The following is a 25,594-nucleotide window of genomic DNA, read 5'->3' on the forward strand; positions in this document are numbered from 1 at the left end:
GGCAGCGCTGCCGCACGGGCTGGGTGATGCACTGGCAGCACATGCTACATCCCATGGCACAGACAGAAAGAACATCCAAGGGGAGCACTCAGTAATGCAAAAAAAAAAAAAAAAAAAGGAAAAAAAAAAAACAGAGAAGAAAAGAATGTTTTCAAAGCTTTTATGTCCTGAACATAAGAACTTTTCTTTGAGGGTGACAGAGCCCTGGAGCAGGCTGCCCAGCAAGCAGGCACAGTCTCCTCTGGAGATATTCAAGACCTGCCTGGACGCTTTCCTGTGCAACGCGCTCCCAGGAACCTGCTTTAGTGGGGGTGGGCTGGGGGTCTCCAGAAGTCCCTTCCAACCCCCAGGATTCTGTGATTTTGTGCAATTCCTTTGCAAATAAACAATTTATGGTATTTACAAACATGCAGCCTGGTTTAAAAGGCACTCCTCTCAGAAGCGGGAGCACCGCAGGCTGCCATGCCCTCGTTTCTTGGTGCTAAGTTTACTCCCAGACCTCCGGCCAAAGCCGCTCTGCACACAGCCCACACAGCCCCAGACCGTCAAGGCAAAAATCAGAGCAGTGTTTTAAGAAGCCTTCAGCAGGAAAATTAGAAGAAACGCTGGGGCTCTGAGCAGCGACAGAGGGACACCACAGAACGAGGGGCTGCCCCGGTTCAGGAGTGGCACAGCAATGTTATGTCAGAAAGTCACACCCAACAAACAGAACGTTTGAAAGATCTTTCTTGCAGCAACATTCTCTTCCGAGGGAGCCTTCTGAGACTGACTTGTAGGGGCAGCACCTGTGTAACTAACATGCACAGACACAGCCCGGTGCCTGCTGCTTGGCATAAATAAATACAGCTGGTCACTGAGTGGGAATTGAGCCAAAGATGTTTCCCCAACTCAAGAGAGAAGAAGCAAAAAAAAAAAAAAAAAAACCATAGCAACTAGAACTGGCAGACCTGCTGAAGGAGGAAATCAGAAGACTCTTATTGACATTTTCAGGTTTCTGCAGTCAGTAACTAAAGCAGCACATGACAGCTGAGGTCATCACAAAACTGATAACTGAAATGCACCGTGGTGTTGCCTCAGAGGAACTGTGAACACAGAAGCTTGCAGGCCCAAGGTAGGTACCAGGCTATGTTAAAAATCAAGATGAGTGTTCACATTGTGGAGCAATAAAATGTGTCCTGGTTTAGTCCCTAATGATAGCTGGCATCAAACAAAACTCTATCATACAAGAACTCTAAGTTTTAATGGAAGTAGGATATTATGCTAAAACAGAAGTGTACAGTACAGGTTTTAAAAATCTCAACGTACACAAGTAGCAATGTACTTAAGCCAGTAAGAAAGAAGTTCATATGAGTATCTGCTGCAGCACACTGTGTCAACCTAACATTGCCTTATTGCTTTTGCGTGATTTGCCAAACAGCAGTTTTTGGCTGCAAGAAATCATGCACAGGTGTGAGAAGTTCTCAACAGGATTGAATTGAACAACAGCTTTAGCCTGAAACCTTCTTTGCTTGTATGCTTCAAATTCCTGTAGGAAAGGTGAGTTCACAACAGACCATCGGCAGAGAGCTCTCCCAGCACTGACAGAAGGTAAGTATTCACATTTCCATTTCCAAAACATGGTGTGTATGTTCACGCTGACAAGAAGTCAGAGAGCTGTGGCAAAAATCAATCCTTTGACAAGAAACCCATATTAAAAATTCAACAGTAGGGAGCAATTCTTTTATGTGTTTATCAGCACTTCCTCATGCAAGGAAATGGGTCAGCAATAAGGGAAGGAGAAATGGGAGGAGGTCTAGTACTACTTTTATTGTTATTAGCAGTTTTACCCACAGAATCTAAGCACGGAGCTAACAGCCTTGGAGAGAAAGTCCTCTTGGCTCTGAAATTCTCGGAGATAACAAGTTGCCTCTGTCAAGCAGCACTGCTAAGAAAGTTGCTTCAAATGTGTTAAAGACTAAAAATATCCCTTCCTTTGTATTTTACAGATTCTGAGTCATTAATTTTTAGGTTGACTGCAGTAAGAGTAGATCACAAACTGTGAGAAGTATCTGTTCCTCCTGAATTGTGTTTCAGCGGAGGAGTCCTTACTTGGGTTCAAAAAGACATTTAAACTTTGTACTGAGCCATCTTAGCAGCCCTGTTTTCATGTTGGAGAGTAAGGCTTTCAGTCACGGGAAGTAATAGCCTAAGGCAGGAACTGAAAGTTGCATAATTACACCAAAGCTCACTTTGCTTCAGACAGCCCTAAGGTAATTCACACAAAACAGTTATTTTTAAGTACACCTGATCCCAGTGTTTCTTCTAAAGCCGAATACAGCCCTACCACAAACACTGGAAACCATGACAAGAAGCCGTACCAGCCGGTGCCACAGCTACCAAATCGTGTGTGGGTGATGGTTATTAGCACCTGCTTGATGTCTGCAGTAAACTAGCTCTCCATTTACATCTCATTTACATTGTGCTCGCCAGAACATTTTACCCAGAGAATGACCACAGAGATGGCAGGTGCCCATGGTTCAGTTTGAGACATCTTACACAGATAATGACTTCCTAATTGATTCTGTGACAACTTCTATCTTCCTGTTGGAAAGAAGTCTACTGTAAACCAACGCTCTAGGTACGTGCTTCCCAACAAGATGCAAGAAGCAGACAGAGCTTCCATGTCATTGCTGCATGATTTTATGATACAGAGAACATACGTAATAGTACTCACAGTTTGAGTCACTAATATTTTGAAACTAAAATAGCTTGTTGGGAAATCAATACAGCAATACTCAAGCATCATGTACAGTAGACTAAAAAAACAGCTAAACAATATAACGAACTTACAGAAAATCAATAGAGTGTTCAAACAGCAGTAAAAACTAAACAGAACTACTAAGTGGACAATCTATTCATCTACAAAAAGTTAACTACCATCCGTTGCTCACATTTCCTACATCATTAACGTCAGTGAAATATTCACTCAAATATAAATGGTTTGAAATCACGTGTAATGCATCGAACAGCACAATAGGGAATTCACTGTGCAAGCTTAGAGAGAAAATCTTCCAAGCAGTGGAGAAGAGCACTGATACAACAGCCTGTTCTGCACACGGGAAAAACAAAGTCCATCATATCTGCAAGAAGTTAGAATAAGAAGAAATGGAAAGCAAAAAGTCAAGCTATGTCCTGCATCACAGAAGTATTTTTAACTGCAGTTAAATAAGTACGTTGACTGAATTTTTGTCAAAACCATTTCTGGGACCCAAAAATATGACACAAATGCCCCACGGTGCTGTGAGCAAGGATGAATCTGGTGCTTGGGCTGCAAGGTGCTACTCTGCCTTTATTCGGAATGCTGACTGGCTTGTATTTGATTCCCTGCGTGCTTTAGTTTATCACCACATTGACATCTGCTGGACATAAAGGAAACTCTCACAGCAAACTGCATCTGAGACAGGATTAGCTTTCCATTCCTTATCTTATTTTCTACGAATTTTAAGACTGTCCTTGGCATATAATATCAAAGAAGGCGTCTATGCCGGTTCAGTCAACCCTGTGAGCCATTAGTGCATTTTTTGTAAAGTTTTAAAGAGCACAAATATTTTGAGGTTTGATTTTTCTTTTCTTCTCTGCAAGCTGAGCCAGTAAAGCCATTATTGCAAGCATTGGAGGCAGAGAATTGTGAAATCTATCTCACTGAAGGGTGAACCAGACCTCATATATTTTCATTTATTTGAAAATATGCCTGGTGGAAAAAGGCAGAATTTAGACTAAAAGTTTAATATGCAAAGCAGGGAACAAACTTTACCTTTGAAGCTTCCGCTCTATTTTACATTGTGCAAAGAATTTGTCCTGGGGCTTGGGCCAATGTAAATACTAAAAGCAAGGGTAATTTGGAAATCAGCAGAGCCTTAATTCATTTCATTCCATACTGAAACACCTACTCAGCTGCCCTGTGTGACTCAATTGGTATGTCAGGAATTGGTGGCTGTCACCGCTGGCAGGCATCTCTGTGGCTCTGAAATTAGGCGTACTGATTGGGTAATACTTTCTAATGAAGGAGGACCTGGGTTAATTTTACTGATTGCTTAACACTACAGTGAGACATGCGGGTACATTTCCAGAGCCCTTCGCAAGCTCGAGAGCACTACCGTGGTGTCGGAGGTTCTCTTCAAAATTCCACTTCTTTCTGTGGTGCTGGATAATGAACCAGGGATCCCTCACCTAACACCATTACCTTTGATGGGCTCCACCAAGGACCAGACTGGCCCTATCCTCCCTCACGCCAACTGTACTGCAGCCATTGCAGCTTGGGCTCACCAAAGTGAGGCTAAGAGCCATATTCTCAGATTTTTCTAGTTAAAGTAAATCCCGGAACAAAGGAAGAATGTTTACATGAGGCTTCTATTGTGAATCTATCATCTATTGTGTGAGTTAGTTGAAAATTAATGTAATTAGCTATTACATTAGCTGAAAGAGTTACTTGGATGCAGACAGATATCAGAAACAATTATGTCATTTTTTGCAATCTATTTCTTTACAAGAATATGTAAAATACATAATTTTAAATGATTATTTGAACAGTAGTTTAAGCTGTCTCATATATGGCTGTGAACAGAAATACAAATATAATAAAGCTGAGTCAGATTGTCAAGTGGTATAACGGGAAGTGGCCAAAATCACTTCTGCATACACATTCTCCTTCATTTTATCGCCATACAGGAATAACACATCAGTGTTCATCTTCTGAATTAAAAGCAGAGTGATGGCCATGAATATTTCGCACCTTTAAAAATAACAGCTAATATTAAGATTGAATCCTCTAGCCTTTTAATTGCTTTAAGTTACACAAATTCTCACTGACAGCTGCATAAAACCTGCCACTTTTATTAAACACAAGTTAAGATTTGTGGATATGAAGTGATAAAAAACAAGCTAACTTGGCACAAATCTGAACAGCTCTGTTCAGTGGCTCTGTGTGTTGCAGGGCACCTGCCATCAAACGCCAGGTATCTGCATTCCACGTGTGAGAGAGCTGTGATTATCTGCATAAACTTTCTACTAAGCTTAGAAATTATTTTACTGCCCAAAAGGAAAAACATCACTAAAAACTTCTGAAAATAAAAGGCAGTAAACTGCACGTGTAGAAAATGGCATTACAGTTTATTGATACACAAACATGAAAAAGTAAAAAATCTGTAAATACCACCTAAAATGAATAAGAAAGAAGAGGTGACGAAGGTACATCGAGGGATTTTGCTAAAGCCAACCTAAAGAAGTCATGGCCTCAAACAGCCAATATTACAACTTAAAATTTCACTGTAGTAAATTCATTTGAAGAAACTCAGCGAAGTGCTGTGTTTGCACATACAACAACTGTACTCTATTAAATGACTTCGAGCATTAAGTACCTTCGATTTCTGAAGAGAATGCATTTGTATGTTCATCTCATCAGTATTTCAGCACAGTAAGTTGAAATCTCCAAAAGTTGCTGAGCCCCAGACCTGCCCGCCCATGCACGAGGAGGTGGTCAGGCGTCAAACCACCACCTACACCAGGAGCAGGGAGGAGACAATTCCCTTCCCACTCTGGTTCTATTTATTTATTTCATCTGGACTAACTTTTGTGTAACCCATACGCTCCAACACCCCTTCCAGCCTCCTCTTTCCAGACGGCCGGATGGCCGCACTGCCGAGGTTAGGAGAAGCAAAGGGCTCGGGCGTGAGGAATGCTACAGGAACACGCTGCTCCCCAGCTCCCACGCTGCTGTCATTGTTCTGCCCCCAGCAACAGCTCCACAGAGCTGAAAACTACAGCACCAGCCACACTGCGAGGCAAAAAATGGTGATTCAAACTACAGGGGATGTGCTGCTATTAGAAAAGTGCTGGGTCTCTGCAGCCCACAGGTGTAAGGCTCCTGAAAGCAGCAGAGCTGTTCTTTTAGACAGTGACACTTGCGTGATAAAGGGTAACAAGACTGGAGCCTCTGAGGGTACAGGGAACGCTCAGCACTGCCTCAGTGGTTCTGGTCTATAATTGCAGCTGAAATGAACGAGACCTCTGCTTGCTACCTCCAGATGCCTCTTAAAGTCTAAATGAGAAAGCAGATTCAAATGAGATAATTGCCATCTTGCCAAGAAAAGAAAAATTGGCCAATGTTTATGAGCAATTGTTGAAGTGGAAGAATGCAAGCAGAAAAGGAATGAGATGTCAGTCTGTTTTTAAATAAAACATATAAGCTTAATTATATATACACAAATATACTTTAAATAGAACATAAATCACTCCAGACAGAAACATAAAACCAGCTAATTATGGTTTCACCCTGGTACTATCTATTAGCAATTAAGCAGCACATAGGATATGCAATGGCCCTCCACACAACAGATGAAGGAAATATGAATAAAACAGGTCATCTTGTCAGATGTTGGCATTTTGGACCTACAAGCCAAACCTTTTAATGGTCACCTCTCCCTATATAAGCTAAGAGAGACGATGATCATGCAAATCAAGGAAATAAAAAAACCCCTGGTGATAGCACAGAGCAGCAGAATCATCCTTTAAAAGAAGAACCCCTCCCTTGTTTGCAGGTTTGGTACCGTTACTTGGAGAAACGAGGGAAAAATTAATTACTAGTGGTAACCCTTCCCTCAGGATTCAGTACTAATATGGGAGCAATGCAGAAGGAATAATTGAGACTATAACTCTTCCTTGAAGCTTTAGTACAACACTTGAGGCAGACAGAAAGAAAAAGGCTAAATATGATGAACAAATTGCCCATAAAACTTTGGATCTTGTAACAGATGACACAGTGGTGCACATTTAAAATTTGGCAGAAATCTTCATTCAGTGCCTTTCCTCACTCTGACGGATCTGCTCCATTTTTGCACAACAGACATTTAGTATTGAGGAATTACAAAGGAAGCTTTGTCTTTTCTAGTTTAGCTTCTAGGTAGAAACTAAACAGAAGCCTGATATGGAGCCTTATTAAAGCAGTCATTGATCTATTTCTGGCATATTAAATTCCTTCTGCTTTTCTTGACTACCGATTGAAGAAATTATTCCTCTTAAGTCCTCAGTACAGTGCAAAAGGGAGAATCAGATACTGAATTCCCACTATGGCTCATTTACTCTCAGTTGCCCTCTTATTCAACCATATTTCTACCCTGCAGCTTAAGAACATTTTGGTCTATGGCCATGACATGCACTTTAATATATACCTACTCTAATATTTGCTAAAAATTTTCTTATCTTCTACGCAGAATAGTACTGATGAGATCTTCTTAATTGCTAAGACACTTACGTTTGAATTAATTCTAATATTAATAAAATATTACAGTCAGATTACAGACATAGCCTGGGACAGTAAGTAAATCAGAGAAGATAAAGGACCAGAAATGATTTGTTGTCTCTGAATTTCTTATTTGTGTTTCAGTGGATTCAAAGGGCCCCCAGTGAAGAAAAGGCTCACTCGCTACTTGCAACCCCAGAAACTATTAAAGAAACTGCAGGTCTTGTTTCGTGTAGATGAAAGGCAGATGGGAAGACAAATGCTCAGAAAACTACCGTGATTTGGACGTGCTCAGGTGTGGAAACACAAAACTATCTTGCAAGATCTGATCTATACTTTACCAAAAAGCATGAGCAGGAACTTACAGGCTATGGAAAATATAGATATATATAATCCAAGCACCTTAGGTAAGTTTTGAAACTAGAGTATAACATTTCTTCTGTCTCCATTTGACTCATTTTTCTGGATGTACCAAAGGTTTAACATGAAAGTGGGAGCAATAGCACTCAGTGGTGCCGTGCAGAAAAGGCAAACGCAGCGTGATCCATTTCAGAAACAAAGAGAAAAACTGTAAAGCCACTGTGCAGAGCATCAGAGAAATATGATCTGGAGTACCACGTTCCATCTTACATGCTAATGCTCAGATCATATCAGACTGGGTGAGCTTCACAAATGGATCATTAGTAGCTTATTTCTGCATAAAACATTCAATGAGGGCCACAATTTAAAACTTCACATCGACCAGAAGGAATCTGTGACAAAGATTCTCAAGACACATGGGATGGAAATCAACAGTGCTGGAATCAGCCATCATACTGAAAACTGAACTTTGTAAGGGAGAGAAATGCAGTACGTTTTAATGCAGCTTCACAGCTTTTGGCAGTTACATCTCCAGCTAAGAAGTTTGTACGTTATTTTATCAATTATTAACATGGAACATCAGCAATCCTCTTTGGGAGTGATTTCTGGGCTTTTATTTCAAATGGCCTGACTGATATCAGCACTTGGCATTTTCTTGCCTCAGGGCTCATAAAATGTCTTTCAACTATTTCATCATAAACTTCTCACTGATAATAAATCTCTATTTCTGTGTCTACCAAACCCTGACTATAGTACTCAAGTTCAAGAATGTTTTAGGCAATATTTAGGGACAGTTTCAATTGATGCAAGTTTCATCAGCCTCACTGCAGAACTGACTGTCTACCTCTTGGGGAATTAGATTCTGCCTTGGGAACAATATTTTATTCAGTATGTAGTATCTGCAAAATAAGGCTTCATTTCACATGGGTAATATAGTAATAGATGGTCCGCCTTCTTTTTTGTGTCATGCTTGAAAACACAATGGACAGACACTACAAGTGAATAGAAGGATTTGTACTTAACCATCACCCTGTGTTGGAGCCAACACAGGAACCTTCCACTTAAAATGGCTTCGGAATTAACTGAGAACTTCATGACAGCTTAAGATAGTATGGAATCATAGAATCACAGAATCACCAAGGTTGGAAAAGACCTCTAAGATCATCCAATCTAACTGTCCACCTATCATCAATATTTCCCACCACATCCCTCAGTCTAACTTCTAAACATTACTCGAACACATGGAGTGCCTGATACCCTCTTCAGTACCTTTAATCTGTATGAACACAAATTGCATTTCATCGGTTACAATTTACACATTAATTGGAAATATATATTTGGAAAAAATCTGATTTACATGTCCTTACCAAATTAAAGATAAGGCTCACAGCTTTGGACTCCAGGTATCAGAATTATTTGTTCAACTATTACCTTGTTTTTACTGCATCCTGATCTCGCTGATTCTTGCTCTTGCAGTCATACCCTTCACACTGTATTTAATCACCCTCAATTTAACACTCCATTGATCTTTATGCAAAGTCAAAAGTATATTACTCTTGCAAAAGCCAGTATGGCCATACTAATTTACTGCACCTTTCTCTAAAATACATTTGATCAGATCTTCAACGTATTAGGACTGCTATAGCTTGGTAGAGTAATGCTAAGCATTGCATGAGCAACAGTCCTGTTCTCAGCTCACTTTTAGTATGATGTGAACAGGCTGTTTTTTCCCAAAGATAACATCTTGGAAAATTTCCTACAAAAGCAGTAAGAAAAAACTGTACTTTATCTCTTTTTCTTGTTTTTTTTGATGTCTCCATTGAATTCGGCAGATTGATAAATCTACCACTTGTATTCATATGTGCCATTTCTTATCTTTGAGGTCCTGCACTAAGCACAATAGAAAAGTATATGGCAACTCAAATATCTTTTAATTCCACACTAAGCATTACTGTGTTGTTAGTGCATGCAAATCATCATCCCATTTCTATCTCAGTAGAAGATAATCATCTCTTTGGCAAAAGAGGCCTTAAGTTCAAGGTAATCTTGCAGTCACCTCACTATATTTCTCTGGATGTCAGAAACTTATAGAGAATCACTGCTGGAGAATCACCATCCAGCACAGACATACGTTAAAATTTATTTGAATTTTAAGGAGACTGAGTAGAGGTGCAAAAAGGAACATCTCCTCACAACCATGCATCCTGAGAATGGGTCCTAGGAGCGTAACTCATATGAGTACAAGATTTTGAAATGTCTGCTGTAAATTTTAAAATGGATCAGTAGGACCCCTGGGGCATTTCACAAGATAGTTTGCATATTTTCTCTAGAAGCAACACATCAGAGCAAAATCCCTATCCTGACAGTGTAATGATTTAACAAGATTTAACCTTCACCTTTAAATATCTGAAACATATACACAGACATTTAATTGGCATAATAGCATGCTATATGTTTGTTATTGATTAACACAGTTACCAAAGGTCAACTAGTATTTTACGCGCTCTGAAAATACAGTGTGTTCCAATTAACCTGACAGACTTGTAATTATTTTGTTAAATGTCAATTAAATGCAAGAACCCTTCTTACACTGTCTGTTACAAAGAGTACAACTTTATTTTGCTGTTCATGTAATTTTCAGACAATTACTTGGCAATTATATTGACCTCTCATCTAAAACTGCAAAACACTTTGGTCAGTTGTGGTTTAGCTTAAAACCTATAAACAACAGTCTAATCAAAACTACTTCACATATGAGCCTTCATAGGAGAAAAATGACATTTTCATAGTGCAGAAGGATTTTTGGTAGTAGCCTGAACCACGTAGTTCAAAGACAACACTACTCATTCTCTCAAGCAGTTAGATAGCACCCCATGAGCTTGCTGCAAACATCTTGGATGCTCCTTTTACAGCACTGCCTTTGACGCACACTACCACTCCAAAGTTGGGTCAGTCATCAATACCAAACATGCTGAACTGCCCGAGCAGGAATCCTGAATCAGCCACAAGCTAGCATAGGGAAGGGCTGCTAGGCAAAGATGTCCTGTCATCTTTAGACCTTAAACAGTTCAAGTTTTTGCAAGTATTCTACAGACTTTCCTAACTCCTCCTTACCCTGATGTGCTTCTAACATTTTACCTGCAATGCAGCTTGGAAGGGGCATTGTACAGTCCTCTTTGTAAGCTCTACACTAATTGGAGAAACCCTTTGAGGCGAAACATTTTATCCAGGAATAATCACCATGAAAATATCAACCTATAGAAATCTATACTATAGCCATCCAAAGTGTTGGGACTGCAGAACGCAAACAGTCCTGGACTTTCAATAAGTTCGCATGAGATAAGGCTGGTTTCAATCATATTCCCACAGCTGTCCATCACTTCTTTGAACACAATGGCATTGTGATATCAGTTTGCACACTGTAGAAGTAGTTTTTATTGGTTACAACAATAAGATTTTCATTTTAAAACCTGGAGATACGGTGTGGATTCAGTGCTCGCCAACAGCTCCCTAACAGAAACCTAGATTTCAGAGGACAAGTGCCTCCATGCATTCTGGAAGCATGGCTTCCTCCAAAGCATCTGAAAATATGTCAGCAGAAATGCAAGTCCCATTTACCATCTGCATTTGAGAAGTCAATCCGGACAGCTGAGCTGCATCAGCATTGCTTTCTGCCCTCCTTCGGGGCCTTGGTGGAATGACAGACAGCCGTAGGTTAGGAAAAGACTAACCTAGCAGGGAAAGGAACTACCAAGCCAATGATACTCTCTATTGATTAGTTGCTAATTGTCAGCTTGTTGAGACTCTACTGTAAACTTAACCAGTTAAAGGTCAAGAACAATTTCCTTCCAAGTAGCATTAGCAGTAAAAACAGTAACAAAAATCAGGCAGTTTGCAGTATATTGCTTCATTATAACTCCCATGGGATCATAAACATCAATGGCAAAGGGAAGAGCAGGCATGCTAATTAGTGCTAGCTTTGCTTAGCATGCTAAGAGAATATTCTGTTACAACACTTGGTTCTATGTTCAATTTCTACTCCGAGAGGCTGTGCTCACCTGTGTCACTTGACAGTTAGCAGCCTCACAATTTACTCTGGAAACTACTGCCCTTCTGTTCTGAATTGCCACTGAGCTGGACTGGAATTCTGTTATTTTTTTTTTCTTGGATAAGATGATAAATCTGAGACTGACTTCTTATCTGAGGGAGGTGGGCTACTTTTCAGTGTTTTGATTCTTTTTTTAAGTATTTTTGTTTTATGCTTGCCTAGAGGCTTTTTAAATCTGCTCTGTCCCATATAATAAGTTATAAATGATAAAAAACCTTAATATTTTAAAAATCCTTTGAAGATTAGGAAGTCTATAGAAATCCTCAGATCTCCTCATTGACTCCTCTTTTCTTTGACATAGCAAGATGAAGCTTTTATTTCTTCTTCCTTTCAAAACTTCTCCTAAGAGCTGTATTTCTTTCTGCATCACACACACTCCTTCTCTGCCTTATTCCCTCCCCCAAGTCCCTATCCTTTGAATCCCATGCACTTTTCAGAGGAGCCCTTACACGCTGTCCTTTGAGGTAAGTCTCAGAAATCTGTTTGGGGAGGTACTTAGCATTTGTTTGCATATCTTCTTTTGAGACTGAACAAGGAAAAGATGCTGAACATCCCTCACAAGTAGGTCCTCAGAGACTCCTTCAGCAGGCACTAGTTACATGGGAACGCTCCTGGGTTAACTGATGCGCTGCTCTAGGTTTAGCCCTCATAGAAAATGGTTTCTCATCCTAAACTTACCAAGCTGTTGCCAAAACAAGGTAATTATAATCTGGTATATCGGGTTTCACACAGCCTCGAAGTGCATCATTTTTTTTAACTTACTTTCTGAGCAGAACCACAAACTTTTGATCTTATATTCTAGATTGCAGTTTTCATGGTTAAGGACACAAACATACTTACATTGAAGAAAGATAATTGGAGGTACAGCTAGAAAAATGGGAAGTCAAGACTTTCATGTAATTACCTGACCTAGAGGGCAAAATCTGGCAACATTATTCATGTTTTCCTTTTCCCATCTCTTCCTCCTGCCCCCTCCACTTCTCACCAAATAAATCATCTTCTCTGGGCACTGGCCTCTGGGGACATGTGCTTCTGCTGCCTTCAGGAAGATGAAGATCCAGTGTGTTGGTGTCTTCACAGTGAAGCATTCCATTGAACCATGCAGTAAATTTGGGGTGGGAGGCAGAGCTACTGAGTAGCTCTGCAAAATAAAACATGCCCTCAGATCCCCCAACCCCTCCTCCAACGTCCCTAAATCAAAACACCACACTGCATTTTCATTTCCTCTAGCCTATTAACAACCCCATAGCTCTGCTCATACTAGATAGAATAATAGATACGTTCTATTCTCTATGTAATGACTGACATCCTGTTTTCATGGAAATATGGATATTTAAATGTCTGCTCCCTTTCCATAATAAGGAAAAAGTCCAAAAACTTATTTATAAACACATCAAAAAGTGATAGCTCAAAAAACATTTCAGGTATTTCCAATAGATGTTGACATGAAAAGTGCTTATTCTTTCAAAGTTAACATTTTGGGCAACAGATCTGCTCATCATACCATCCTCGCAGTCTGCACATAATAACCTGATACCAATTGATTAAGTTACCGGAAAGAATTGCTATTACATTTTAGCAGGCAGGGTTAAGGGCGATGTGCATGTTATTTTCTGCACCAGGCTTGCATCTGAGTTAGCCAAGTGTTACATCCAGAAAGCTAAATTATTGCTTACTGCAATGGCTGATGGATCTATGTCATGTCTATGCACTTGTTCTTCATTCCTCCTAAATGTTCATTGTCATTTTTTTTCCTTTTGTATTTCCACTGTCAGAGGCTTCAATCTCAACATTATTTCAGCTAAAATCTATTGGCTAGGGTTTTGCTTTACTACTGGTAGACTGTTAAAGGATTAAGACTGCAAGAGTAATCCCCCGTTCTTTCACGCTTTGTGTTGGCTAGTTACAGGCAATAAAGCCAAAAAAAAAAAAAAAACATCAAAACACATATTTCCAGCCCTTGCTCTCAGATTCCAATCTAAAGCAAGATTTTAACAAGGGAACAGAACTGTAATAATAACTGTAATTGCCACTGCACATAGCAGTCTCTGCTTTCTATTTCTTCAGAGCTGAAATGGTGACACCATGTTTGGGAGTTGGAGCACAAGTCAAGCAAATGCATGAAGATAGGGTAAAAATGGCACTGGTTGGCTGGCTCCCAAGGTTCAACAAAGGCCAAAATACACTTTTGTATCAGCCGTAATGGTTTAAACAGTGGCAAGGTACTGGACTGTGAAAAGCAATGGAAGGTCTTGCTCTCTGAAAATAATTGACTTATTTCTCTGTTATGACTCTATCCAGTACCAGAAATTTGCAGAAATAGTATTGGAATTGACTTGAAGTATGCTGGTAAGCAAGTACACACATGTGAGATTACATTACTTGATTTGCTCGCCAGCTGATTTTGTTTTAGGGGCTCCATTATCTGCCTGAAAGTACTTGCAGTTTGTATGGAGGCTAACTGACCTTGCACTGCAGTTATTGAACACTGTGTAGCATGCTGGTTTTGTTTACTTGGACTTAAATATATATGTAAGTATTTGAGCCTGCATACTGTATCACATATTACATATTATTTTTTAAAGCTCCCTTGTTTCTACTAACCACCATTCCCATTCAAGAACAGAAAACAAACCCCAGCTGTCTACCCCTGTATACTATTATTCAGTGGTGCCACCTTACTTGTCAAAACTATTCCTTCAAACTGTTTATTTCCACTCCACTAAGAAATAAACTACATATACAGGCAAAGCCTCAGAGACTTGTTTTGTTCCAGCTGCAGTGGCACTGACACTGAGGAGATCTGGTGCCTCTGATGCCAGTGGGAATTCACACAGACAGCGAGGTGACCTTACAGCGTGTTACCCTTCTGCCTGTTGTCTTAATCAGGTTGTGCCTGGCTGTGTAACTGCTGAAACCTTTGGCTGTACTCTCATTCACTATATCCAAAAACCTGCCAAGTACTTAATCATTTGGGTGAGCCTGAGCTAGCAGGATGTCTCCGACATTTCAAACGAAATCGGTTTTCTATGCTTAAGTGCAAGTTCCCCCTTAGCGCCTGTGTGGGATGGAGATGCTCTCATGAGCCTGGTCTTCATTTAAAACTCCCAAAAGGGATGGATTTTTCATTGATATTGATGGGGCTCACACGGAGCAGGAACCACATGATGGAGATGCTTTCATTAAGCGAAGCTGGATAGCATTTAATTGTTAAGAGACCAATACAGAAAAGTAGAGACACTTTACCTGAAGGACAGCGTGTTTACCAGTGCTGGTAACTAAAGTATAATCCCTCACTAATCAAGATTTTACAACTGCTTTGTCAAAAAACTGTTTCCTTGTGGAAATTTGAATGTTAGAATTCTGGGAGGTCCAATCAGAAACCATGCACAGAATGAACAGGGAATCAACTAAGAAGCTTAAGAAAAAACAAGCAAGCAAGCAAACTTCCTCAAAACTGAAATATTTACAACAGGAAAGAGAAACACACCTTACTGGCTCAAGCCTCCTTTCCAAGGTCAGTGGGGAGGAAAAACAAAACACAGAAAACTTGCTGTAAGATAGCGTGAAACTTTCCACTTATTTCACAATCTTACCCACTGGAGCAACTGGACTTCTACAAGTAATGCCGGACTCACAGATGTGTTGTTGTTCCTTTTGCTGCCTAAGTCTGCACTATCATCTGCCTGCAGACTACATACGTTATTAGCAGACACCACCTGCCAGAGGGCCACTGGAGACTCACCTTCCAAGCATCTTCCTTCTACTTCCCTCATAAAAGTTGCTCTTCATAATTAAAAGTTGGTGTTTGATACCATCTTGAGACCATTGCAGCACCTACCATAGTGCTGAGACCCTTCCTATCTAATACAAAGCCCTCCACCTAAAATATATATGACTTTTAAATAGGGAGTGGAGAAAGAAGAAAATGAAAACTGATTTTGAAACAGAACCCCGCAGCCAACAGAAGCTGCTTTTCACCAGCTCCACTGCTGAAGACCAGCTTTATAGCTCTGAACAAACCATTTAAGTCTGATGTCTTCATCTGTAAGATGTGTTTATATTCATGAGATGTGGTCAGCAATAAAACTCTTGGTACATATCCCAAAACGCAGCATCCTTGGACAATGCCTATTCCAATCACTGTGCTAAAACATCTGGTGAAGGCTCTACCCAGCTGTGTCCTGTTGCAACCCTTTTGCTACCCTCAGTCATTTGCCATCACAGCAGGCTGTCTTTGTAGCATCCACTGGCTGCTGACACAATCAAGGAATTCCTCGTGAATTTTCACCCTGTAGATGCACAGCTCTCACTAGCTCTGCATATGATTTGGCATCAGGGTTATGCCTTCTATGTAGGCTACAGTAAAGCTGATGGCTACATTCTTAAAATGAGATCACTCAAATCCTTGCATCACACTGCTCTGATGGAATATTTATTAAGCAGATGGGAACAACAGTTTTGGACTTCTAATCACTGGAAGTCATCAGATTTATTGTAACTTAATTTAACTCTTTGCCATGATTTCTAAATTGGGTACTTTTTTTTTTTTTTAAAAAAAAGGTATCCCATTATAAGCTATTCACTAGTAAATATTTTTAAATTGCTTTCATTTTAAACCTTGCACTTATTGGCCTGTATTAATTAATCCTTTTTTCCCTGATGCACATCTGCTTTAATGCCCTTAATGAGAAGTAGTAAATAACATCATTAATTTTCTCCTTATTCACATTTATTAGCTTTAGTTACCTTGCAGCAGTCAAGTGTATGACAAGGAAGTGTTATCTTTATCACAAACAACCAAGCATATTAGGCTCAAAACTCAGATAACACAGTTTGGAAGATGAGAAACTGAATTAAGCAGTTGATGAGTCCCAAATTAAGCAAAGAGGTTTTGCTTTGATTCAAGTGGAAAGTTTTCTTTCCTACAGCTTTCCTCTCTCTTAAATGTATCCTATTTTGAAGGTTTCTGAGATACTCAGCAAAAAATAAGAATTTGAACTTCAAAGTTCAGAGAAAAAAACGATGTTAAAGTTATTGATCACCCTGAACTAGAACTTTGCTTAATCACAATCTTGGGAGCATTTGAATCCAAACCCAATCAATGGCCTGCACAAAATTTAATATGAATCATTACATTACTGTTTCATAATGTGGTTTTCCAGAAGGATGCATTCAAAATAAATAATACAGGTAACAGAAATAGATGTTCAAACTCAATACCAAACCAGTACTACATAAGGGAATGAATCAGCACGTTAGAAACTATCAGCAATAGCTTATCTTCTTTCTTCCTTTCTCTAGTGCACAATGTATGGCATTTAAACCATTTTCTTAGACAGCTATTCTCAGACATTCCCAGTGACTTTCTGAATTCCTCAGTCCAGCTACAGATCTATAAACTACATTTGCCTCACGTCTAAATGCCTTCCTTGTTGATGACTGGAACCTTGAAGCAAAATCAGTAAGATCTCACCTAAATAAGCGAGAGAACTTCTCCTGTAAATCTTTCTAACTAGCTGATGGTAGAGTGCACCATTACACCTTGGTACACGTACATTTCTGTAGGCATACAATAGGTTTCTCTGAGGGAAAGAAATAGTTGTGTAATTCTTAAGGACTGACGGATCAACTACTGCATAGAAAAACAATGTCAGTTTACAAAATAACCATGCTTTACTGCTATAAGATGTATTTGTTCCTCAAATTCTTTCTTGACAATTACACGTATAATAATTTTTGATGGTGATGGCATTTTTTTTTGGTGAATAAACATTTTCCTGATCCTAATGCACGTTATTATATTTTGTCAGTAAAGGACATCCAGAAAATCAAGCCCACAGTCCATGGGCACTCAATGCCATTTTCTCTTATGCAAGCAACATAAATTATTTAACCTCTAATAACATTAAGATTTCATGATGCTTGTGTAAGACAAAAAAGCAAAGACTTTCAGATACTAAATGCTTTATTACAATCTCTAATCTTGTAAGGATGACTGATTTATTTAATGTGTAAATCTAGAGTGTATGGAAATACAGAGGCAATGTATTAGGGCTATATTCTGTCATGTGCTGAGCAGTGGTCTCAGTCATGTTGAAGCCTTATATTTAAGACACATGAATGGTTGCACTGATTTTAATGGGACTTTTAACATGCTTTTAAATGCCTTGACAAATCAGGTTCTCAATTTTCCCCACCTGGTAAAAACAAGCTAAATAGCAGGTTTATTAATACTTAATATCTGCCTCCTAGATACGAATCACAATGAAAAGTGTGGATTACAGAAAAGCTATTAAGAAACAAACCTAAATCTCCGAGCTTCAGTCAGAAGATAAAGAGCAGGGCTGCAATGGGTGATGCTCCCCATCACACAGCTGCTCCCATCAGGCAGTAACTACTCTCTCCAGCCATTCCCACTCATGACTCAAAGAGACAAGGCCACTAGTCACAGGGTGCCATTAACTCAGAAAGCAAGGTGAAGTGCCTTAGTTAGCACATGCATTATCCAAACAGCAAAGAAGGATTTTCTGGAGAACGTAGTACACACATGGCTCTAAAGGATACTCGTCAGTAATTTCTAAACGTCAGCAATGATAAAATTCACATCACACTGAGCTCTCATGTAGGAAATAGTCGAAATTCCCCACTTGAAATGTCGCTAGCTGAGTATTTTCCCCCTCAATTCTGAGAATATCTGAGATTTTAAAAAGAAAGAATTCACCCTTTGCAAGGTCTCAAAGCCTCTATACAGGTTGAATGTCTGCACGTCTCTTGGACTGCCAAAGTATTCTGTTTTGATGGTACTGAACTATTTCCATTCGGTGCTAGATTTGGCTTTCCTGCATTACAGAATGTTAACAGAGAATAAGAATCCTTTCAAGAAATTATCACACAGCTGAGATCCGGCTAAAAATTCACAAAAATTCTCCAGTTTCATAGTTTGTGTACTCAGTTAAAGGACGGTTTCACTGCTTTGTGCAACACCTAAGAGACAATCCTACTACTCCAAGTTGCACGCTTCTGGATAATGAGCATCATCTGGCATTCATCGTACAGACGCTGCCCCATGTTTGTAATGAGCTGACAAAGTGGGATCATGGCCTTAGCCAGATCTTAATGGTTCTCCTGACTGTAAGTCACACCCACTTGATTCATACGATGAAGTGAAAACAGGTGAAGTTTTTAAATCTAGACACGTTCCATTCATTTGGGGCTTTCCCAAGAAATTCCAGGGCCTGAGGAAATGATCTGTCCCGGGAGCCCAAGCCTCCTCTTTTAGGGCCAGTGTCCTGGTGAACCAAAGTGCACTGCTAGAGCTATGACCATCAACACACAGTGGATACCACTACTTTAACAACCACAAATGGAATACAGAAACAACTCTCCTGGTCTGCGGAACACTGCAAACAGCAGAACCCAGGATGATGCCCCAGCAACTGCTGCAGATCCGCCAGAGGATACAGCGAGACTGAAAAATGAACGTGGCATGCATAAGGCAACATTCAAAATGCTAACCTTCTGTGTACTAATAATTCTCCCAGTTCTGCCAAAGACATTATGCCATTTCTGTCATCTCCTGTGACAGAAACTATTACTTAAGTGAGGTATTTTTGGAACACCAGCTTTAAAGAAAGTAACATTCCTGTCTCAGGGAGATGACACAGATCTTAGAAAAGAACAGCAGCACAAACATTACACGAGTTGTAAAAAGAGATCAGGTTAACTTTCTATGGATACATTACATTTTGACATCCTAAAAATAAGAAGGAGAACAATCATCTTTTAAAATGACTCCATTATAACATACAGAGTTTTTATATCTTCAGTTACTCTTTTCTGTTTTAGAAAGGAACAAAACTAATTCACCTTTCGAATAACTGCAGACTTCCTGCAAAAATCATAGCACTTTGTGGGGCGGCTAGAACCAAAAATGGATCTCTCTTCTCAACAGGATTCAGTTTCAATTCTCAAATTTGGGACCATATCTGCAGCTTTCAAGCCTGGGAATCCTGAGTGGAATTCCATATTTGCTAAATGATTTTACTGCCATTAAAACCAGTCAAAGATAGATAGTTATATTTTAAGAAATATGGATAGTAATATGTTAAAATCAGATAGGTCTGCAAGCTCTCAGAAGTATGGAGCAGGAACCATGTGAGCTACAGTCAGTGACAGCGAGCACAGCCAAAAAATGAAATCAGTGATCAGGTCTGGACAGGGAATTAGCTCTGCAGGAGGCACGTCTGAAGTTTCCCACGAGTTTAATTAGAAATAAAGGAGAAATCTCCTCACGTGGATGCATACAAGCTTAATAGCAATAGGCAATCCTGACAGGTAAGCTTTGAAAATTCCCATAGATACAACTGTTTGCCAGACTAATTACAAACTCTATTAAATAAAATATATACACATATAAAAATATTTAAGAGAACAGTGTATAACAGCCAAGTATTTTTATATTTTTGGCAATTCAACAAAAGTTTATGAGATGAATTAGAAATTAATGCACCTTAGAAGTGAATTTTCAACGATAAAATAACTACAGAAGTTGTCATGCAATGAGAAATGTGCCACAATTTCACTTTATGATACTGATTTTATAACTGCCATTTAATGGGCTCCACAAGAATTCCATTTTTGTTCGTTGTTTTGTTGGTTTTTTTTTAGCAAAGCTTTTATACAGAATTCCACCATCATTCCCTGAATTTGAGCTGCAAATTAAATTCTCGTTTGAAGTAGGCAGTACAATATGATGAGATTGGCCATCAGCTATTTAACATGAAGGACAACTGTGGCTTCACTAGAGAAAAAAATAATTAAAGAAAAGCACACACTGCACAACTTTTAACAGCTTCTCTCGATATGTATTTGTATGTGTATCTACAACTCTTACCGCTGTAACATTTGAAGGAGTGATTAATAGCAGACTGAACTTCCCCTGCTGCGCAATGTAACAATGAGCATTCAGCAATGCTTTCCCTCATTCTTTTACTGATAAAAATATAAGGACCTGCAAAGATAAACGACTTCAGCAAGTTATTCAGCAAGTCTGCAGTTGAACAAGAAATGGATGCCAGATTGCCATAAACCTTTACACTGTTCTAATTAGATTTTTATACACATTATAGGTAATGTCATTTTTAATCGTCTCTTCACACTGCTGAAACCCCTTCTGCAAAGGCCCCAGACCACCTAACAGGACAGCCTCAGTCACCAGAAAGCCTCATTCTCAGCACTGGTAATACTGTATACTCATTGTTCCAGTTGCAACCTTATTTCACTGACTCACAATTTGATGAAAACTCTCAAATGCTGCAAAAGCATTGGGAGAAATAAAGCTTTTCAGGCTCTCATGACTCCTTGAAACTTCTGCTTTGGGATCTACTTTACCAACCACAATATAAACTACTTTGTCACAGAGATTTTAAAATGAAGAGGTTCTAAAATAAAACTGGCATTTTTGTGACAGCTTGAAGGACAAAAGGAAGTAATGAGTAAAAGGAGGAAGAAGGGGATACACAAAAATTCTGAAAGCACAGAATGAGAACACGAGTCAGCAACATGCCCTTATGGCAAAAGATGACTACGAGCATCCACATGTATGCTAGGAAGAGCACTGCCAGCGTAACGAGGGAGATTGTTGTCTGTGCACTGAGAGCACACCCAGAGTGCCGTGCCCCCAGCTGCAGGCAGACTGGAATCCAGCAAAAGGCCGTGGCTGTGGTTGAGGACTTGGAGCATCTGATATCTGAGGAGATACAAACTCTATACTAAAACTCTATATAAAATTCTGCTTAAACATCAGCAGTAACTAACTGACTTTTACAGTGAAGGTAGTCAAACACCGGCACAAGTTGCTCACTGAGGTACTGCAGTCTCCATTCTCGGAGATATTCAAAAGCAGTTTCAGCAACCTGCTCCGAGCAAGGGGCTGGACTATTCCATCTCCAGAGGTTCCTTCCAACCTCAGCAGTTCCATAAAGAGCTAAAATTCTTAGGAAAATTCTAATGTCTTCACATTATGAAGGATGTCAAGGATGGAAATAAGATACTGTTCAATTCAGATGGGGCCCTTAATCCCAAACAGTCCTGAGGGCTTTACAAACACCACAAAATACAAAACATTTCATGAGCTACTGAAACGCAGCCAGTTCTGAGGTGAAATGTAAAACTGTTCACTAGTTCTCAGCAAACAAACACAACCAAAAACAATAAGAGACAAAGAATGCCATATGCAACTGAAGCTACGAGGGAAATTATGTAGGAAGAATGCAATTATCCATGCTGGCTTCTAGCTTGAGCTAGAAGTAATCAGAAAGTCAATGAAAGCCCAGAACAAACTGATCTCATTACTCTTGCATTACTTGGATCTACCTCTAAATGGAAAACTCCTTGAGTCTATCAGACACAATCGTGTGCATATGTAGGTGTGGTTAAAAGCACATCTACACACTTAGCACTTCTACATGAGTTAACAATACAGGAAGCTGATGACACCTCTGTGCAGAGTGCCAGCCTGCAGCTTACTTCTTATCAAGACCCACCGAGACTTAATTTTTTCTCTTGTGAGGCCAATGGGATTTTCAATTCAGTAGAACCAGGACTTCTGAAATTTGGTAGTAGAATAGGCGGAATTAAATGCAAAATAAAGGTAAGCCAACTTACAAGCATTACAGACAGCTTTCTACCTAACAACAGAAATTTGCATGCAATGCAATGACCACAAACAAAACTAGTACAAAACCTGATCCTACAAACGTACCGTTAGGGGTTGGAGGGGACTTCTGGAGACCACGAAGCCCAAGCCCTGCTAAAGCAGGTTCCCTACAGCAGGTGTCAAGAAAACACACATGAAGTATCCAATGAATCTTTTTCTTCAAATTCCTTTTTTCTTTTCCCCTCTCTCTGATATGACAAATCACATAATGTAACATAAAAAACATTCATTACAGAAGACCACAACTTTTCAAAGCCAAGAGCGCTTGCAGATAGGACTGATCTTTTACCCATTATCAGGCTTCTAGCAATGAATAGCATATTATTTCAGCAGTGAAGCCTTGTATCTGACAAACAGCTAGCACTGCGCTACAAGGAGAGATAGTAAATGGAAAATAGACAGGAAGGAGTAAGAAAAGGTGAGAAACAATATAAATAGTTATTTGTTTCTTAAGAAAGTATCTTAATGCATTAGTTCTCAAATAGCACTAGTGATGCAGAAAAGTTTTTCAACTAGAAGGATTTTTTTTTATTACTTCTTTCACTTCGTATTAGTGAAGAATCCTTCAATAAACCCAATAACGAATTTCTGTTAGCAAGAGCAGAAAGGTGCACACATCTTTTCTCCCACAGTGAAAGCCTCATCAAATTGCAGCGCTTTAGGGATTCTGCACATGAATGTCAAACTAAGCACAGCTTGCTAGCACCTGCAAAGAATCTTCCCCTTGTTGTAAGTGACCAAAAGCGAAGACCAAAATGTGGTCCAGCTTCTGGCCTCCTGCACACACAGCCACGTGCCCACCTCTGCACGAAGCCCCAGAGCTTGCTGCTGAGGAGGAGTTCAAGTCTGACATTCTTGTGGTAATTGCCATAGCTCCTTTGCTACAGAGGTGCCTTTTATTAATGAGACATCCATATATGTTAAGTGAGAACTACATGCTCTTCTTAAACACCTACATGAACAAGAATTTGCTACTCGGATAAACTACGCCAATGATTAATTACTCTCACTGTTTTAAAAAGCTGGGCTTTTGTTTCCAACTTGAATGCTTGCAAGTCTGGTTTTCAGGTACTGGATCATGTTATGCAGTTGCCAGCTAAATTAAAGAATCTTTGAGTGGAATAAACATCATTAGCCAGCACTTCCAGTAGCCTAGGGGTATGTGTACAGTCTTCAGTGCACTATGTGTAGGTACACCTGCACAGAATTCAAATGAATCAGTTTAGGAAAAAACAGCAACCGTGACCAAGAGCTGAGCAGGGCTGATGGAACTCTGCAGGAATTCAGGACGTGGATCTGAGCACCGTCCCTGAGGGGCAAACATCTCCCCTTTCAGTGCAGACTTAACCCAAAAGGGCTAGCCACTCACATCTCAGGTCCCCTGAGAGCCCACAAAACACAGAAAGTCATCCTATGAGCAATTCATCAACAGTAGCTACCTCTGCCTAACCGCTTGGTAACACGACATTTCAGTGTATTAAATAAAATCAGATTTTAAAAGATTCAGATGTTAAATCAGATCCAATAAACTAGACATGAATCAATAGTTAGATGACAAAGTCCACTCACCAGATCTACCCTCTGGGAACGCAGTGAGTCGCTTCCACTGGAATCTGACTTCACCCTGGAGATGTCTCAGCAGCCACCCTATCTGACAATGCTACACTGCACTACGAGCGCTGCTGGACCCAAGTCCAGATGCACCTGGTTTAATTCCCAAATGCAGAAATCACATGAGTAAATACCACACTTCGCATATGCCAGAGCATAAGGTTTGTGAGGAAATACTTATGTTTGAACACAAAAGTACATCAGATTTCTTACTCCTACGTCAGGCCACTAAATTGGCATTACTGGCCCCTTTCTGTCCAACTTCTGACTTCTTCCACATGATGAACTTGTTCTTTGGTGAAACACTGGCAGCTTCACACAGCAGCCCTACTCCCAGCCCCAGCATCAAGCTTCTGATGCTGCTTGACCAGGGTAACATAGTGCTCGTTCTCTTCTAGAACATCCCCCCGAGGCTCCAAGCTGCAGCTCAGGGGGCTTTGGACCCACCCCAGGCTGCTCTGCGGTCATGTTTTGTACATCATTTCCAAGGGATCACTTAATTTCTGTATTATGGATTTGATTCGGGCTTTGCTTAATCATGAGACCTCTCATCACACCTTACGTCGTTTCCACTTGTGACTTTATAATCTTTACAAATACATAACAAATAGCACCATCAGTTTCTGCTGCATCCAAATAAAAACATCACTCTAAAATACATTATCATTAATGTAGCGTATTACCCACCTCGTGTCCCAAGTCTATTTTTAAAAATGATTTATGGACAAAAATTGACACACGTAATTAGTCTAATTTGAGTATTCCGTGGAAAATGTTATTATAAAACTCTGCTCTAAATTAAACAAAATTAAATGCTGATAAAAATTTACTATCCTGCATTCCCCAGATGAGTCCATGGTTTAACAGGAGCTATCATGTAGAAACCATTAGCTTAAATCTGAGTGAATCTCATTCTTGCACTATTAATTTTTGTCCTTTAGTTTTATACTTCAGGTTTTTGCAGATTATGCTTAATTAAATTTTCATAATGCTATTTAAATTAGCTGTTCTATATGTGATAGGAATACATTGACAGATGTGTTTCTAATTTGACCTACAGGACTTCATTTCAGAAAGTTGTACCTAGTCTGGTATCTCTGCATCCTTTCTGCCTGCTTTCCTTTAAGCCCAGCTTATTCCTCTCTTGCTTTTGGTGTTCTATAAAGGCTGGCTGCTACACACCTCCAGCTCTGATCTTGGCAGCAGATATTCATTTGGACTCTTTCGTGACATTAGAAGAAATTTAATCTAAAGAAGCTTAGACAAAAACACATCTTAAAAAGTCACTACATGAAAAACATATCTAGTTTTGCCACAAAAGCACCTATACTGACCAGACAATACTCCCCTAAGGATGGCGGTTCATTTTACCTTTCTACATAGCAGCACCAGCTTTGGTGCACTCACAGAGTACAGCTTTGGTTATGAACCACATGGAGAAGAAGAACGCACTTCAAAGTACATGCAAGTACATCAAGTTTGCAGAGCTCACCCCTGACCAAGATTTTCCACCTACCAT

General features: G+C 39.7%; 1 long non-coding RNA gene across 1 annotated transcript in view; it reads right to left on the reverse strand.

Annotated features, from left to right (window-relative positions):
• The window catches only part of LOC110407256, a 322,658-nt gene that overhangs the window by 150,308 nt on the left and 146,756 nt on the right, over positions 1-25,594 (reverse strand). The window lies entirely within an intron of this gene.

Source organism: Numida meleagris, chromosome 17 (genome assembly GCF_002078875.1).
Source record: "Numida meleagris isolate 19003 breed g44 Domestic line chromosome 17, NumMel1.0, whole genome shotgun sequence".
In the NCBI taxonomy this organism is placed as follows: Eukaryota; Metazoa; Chordata; class Aves; order Galliformes; family Numididae; genus Numida; species Numida meleagris.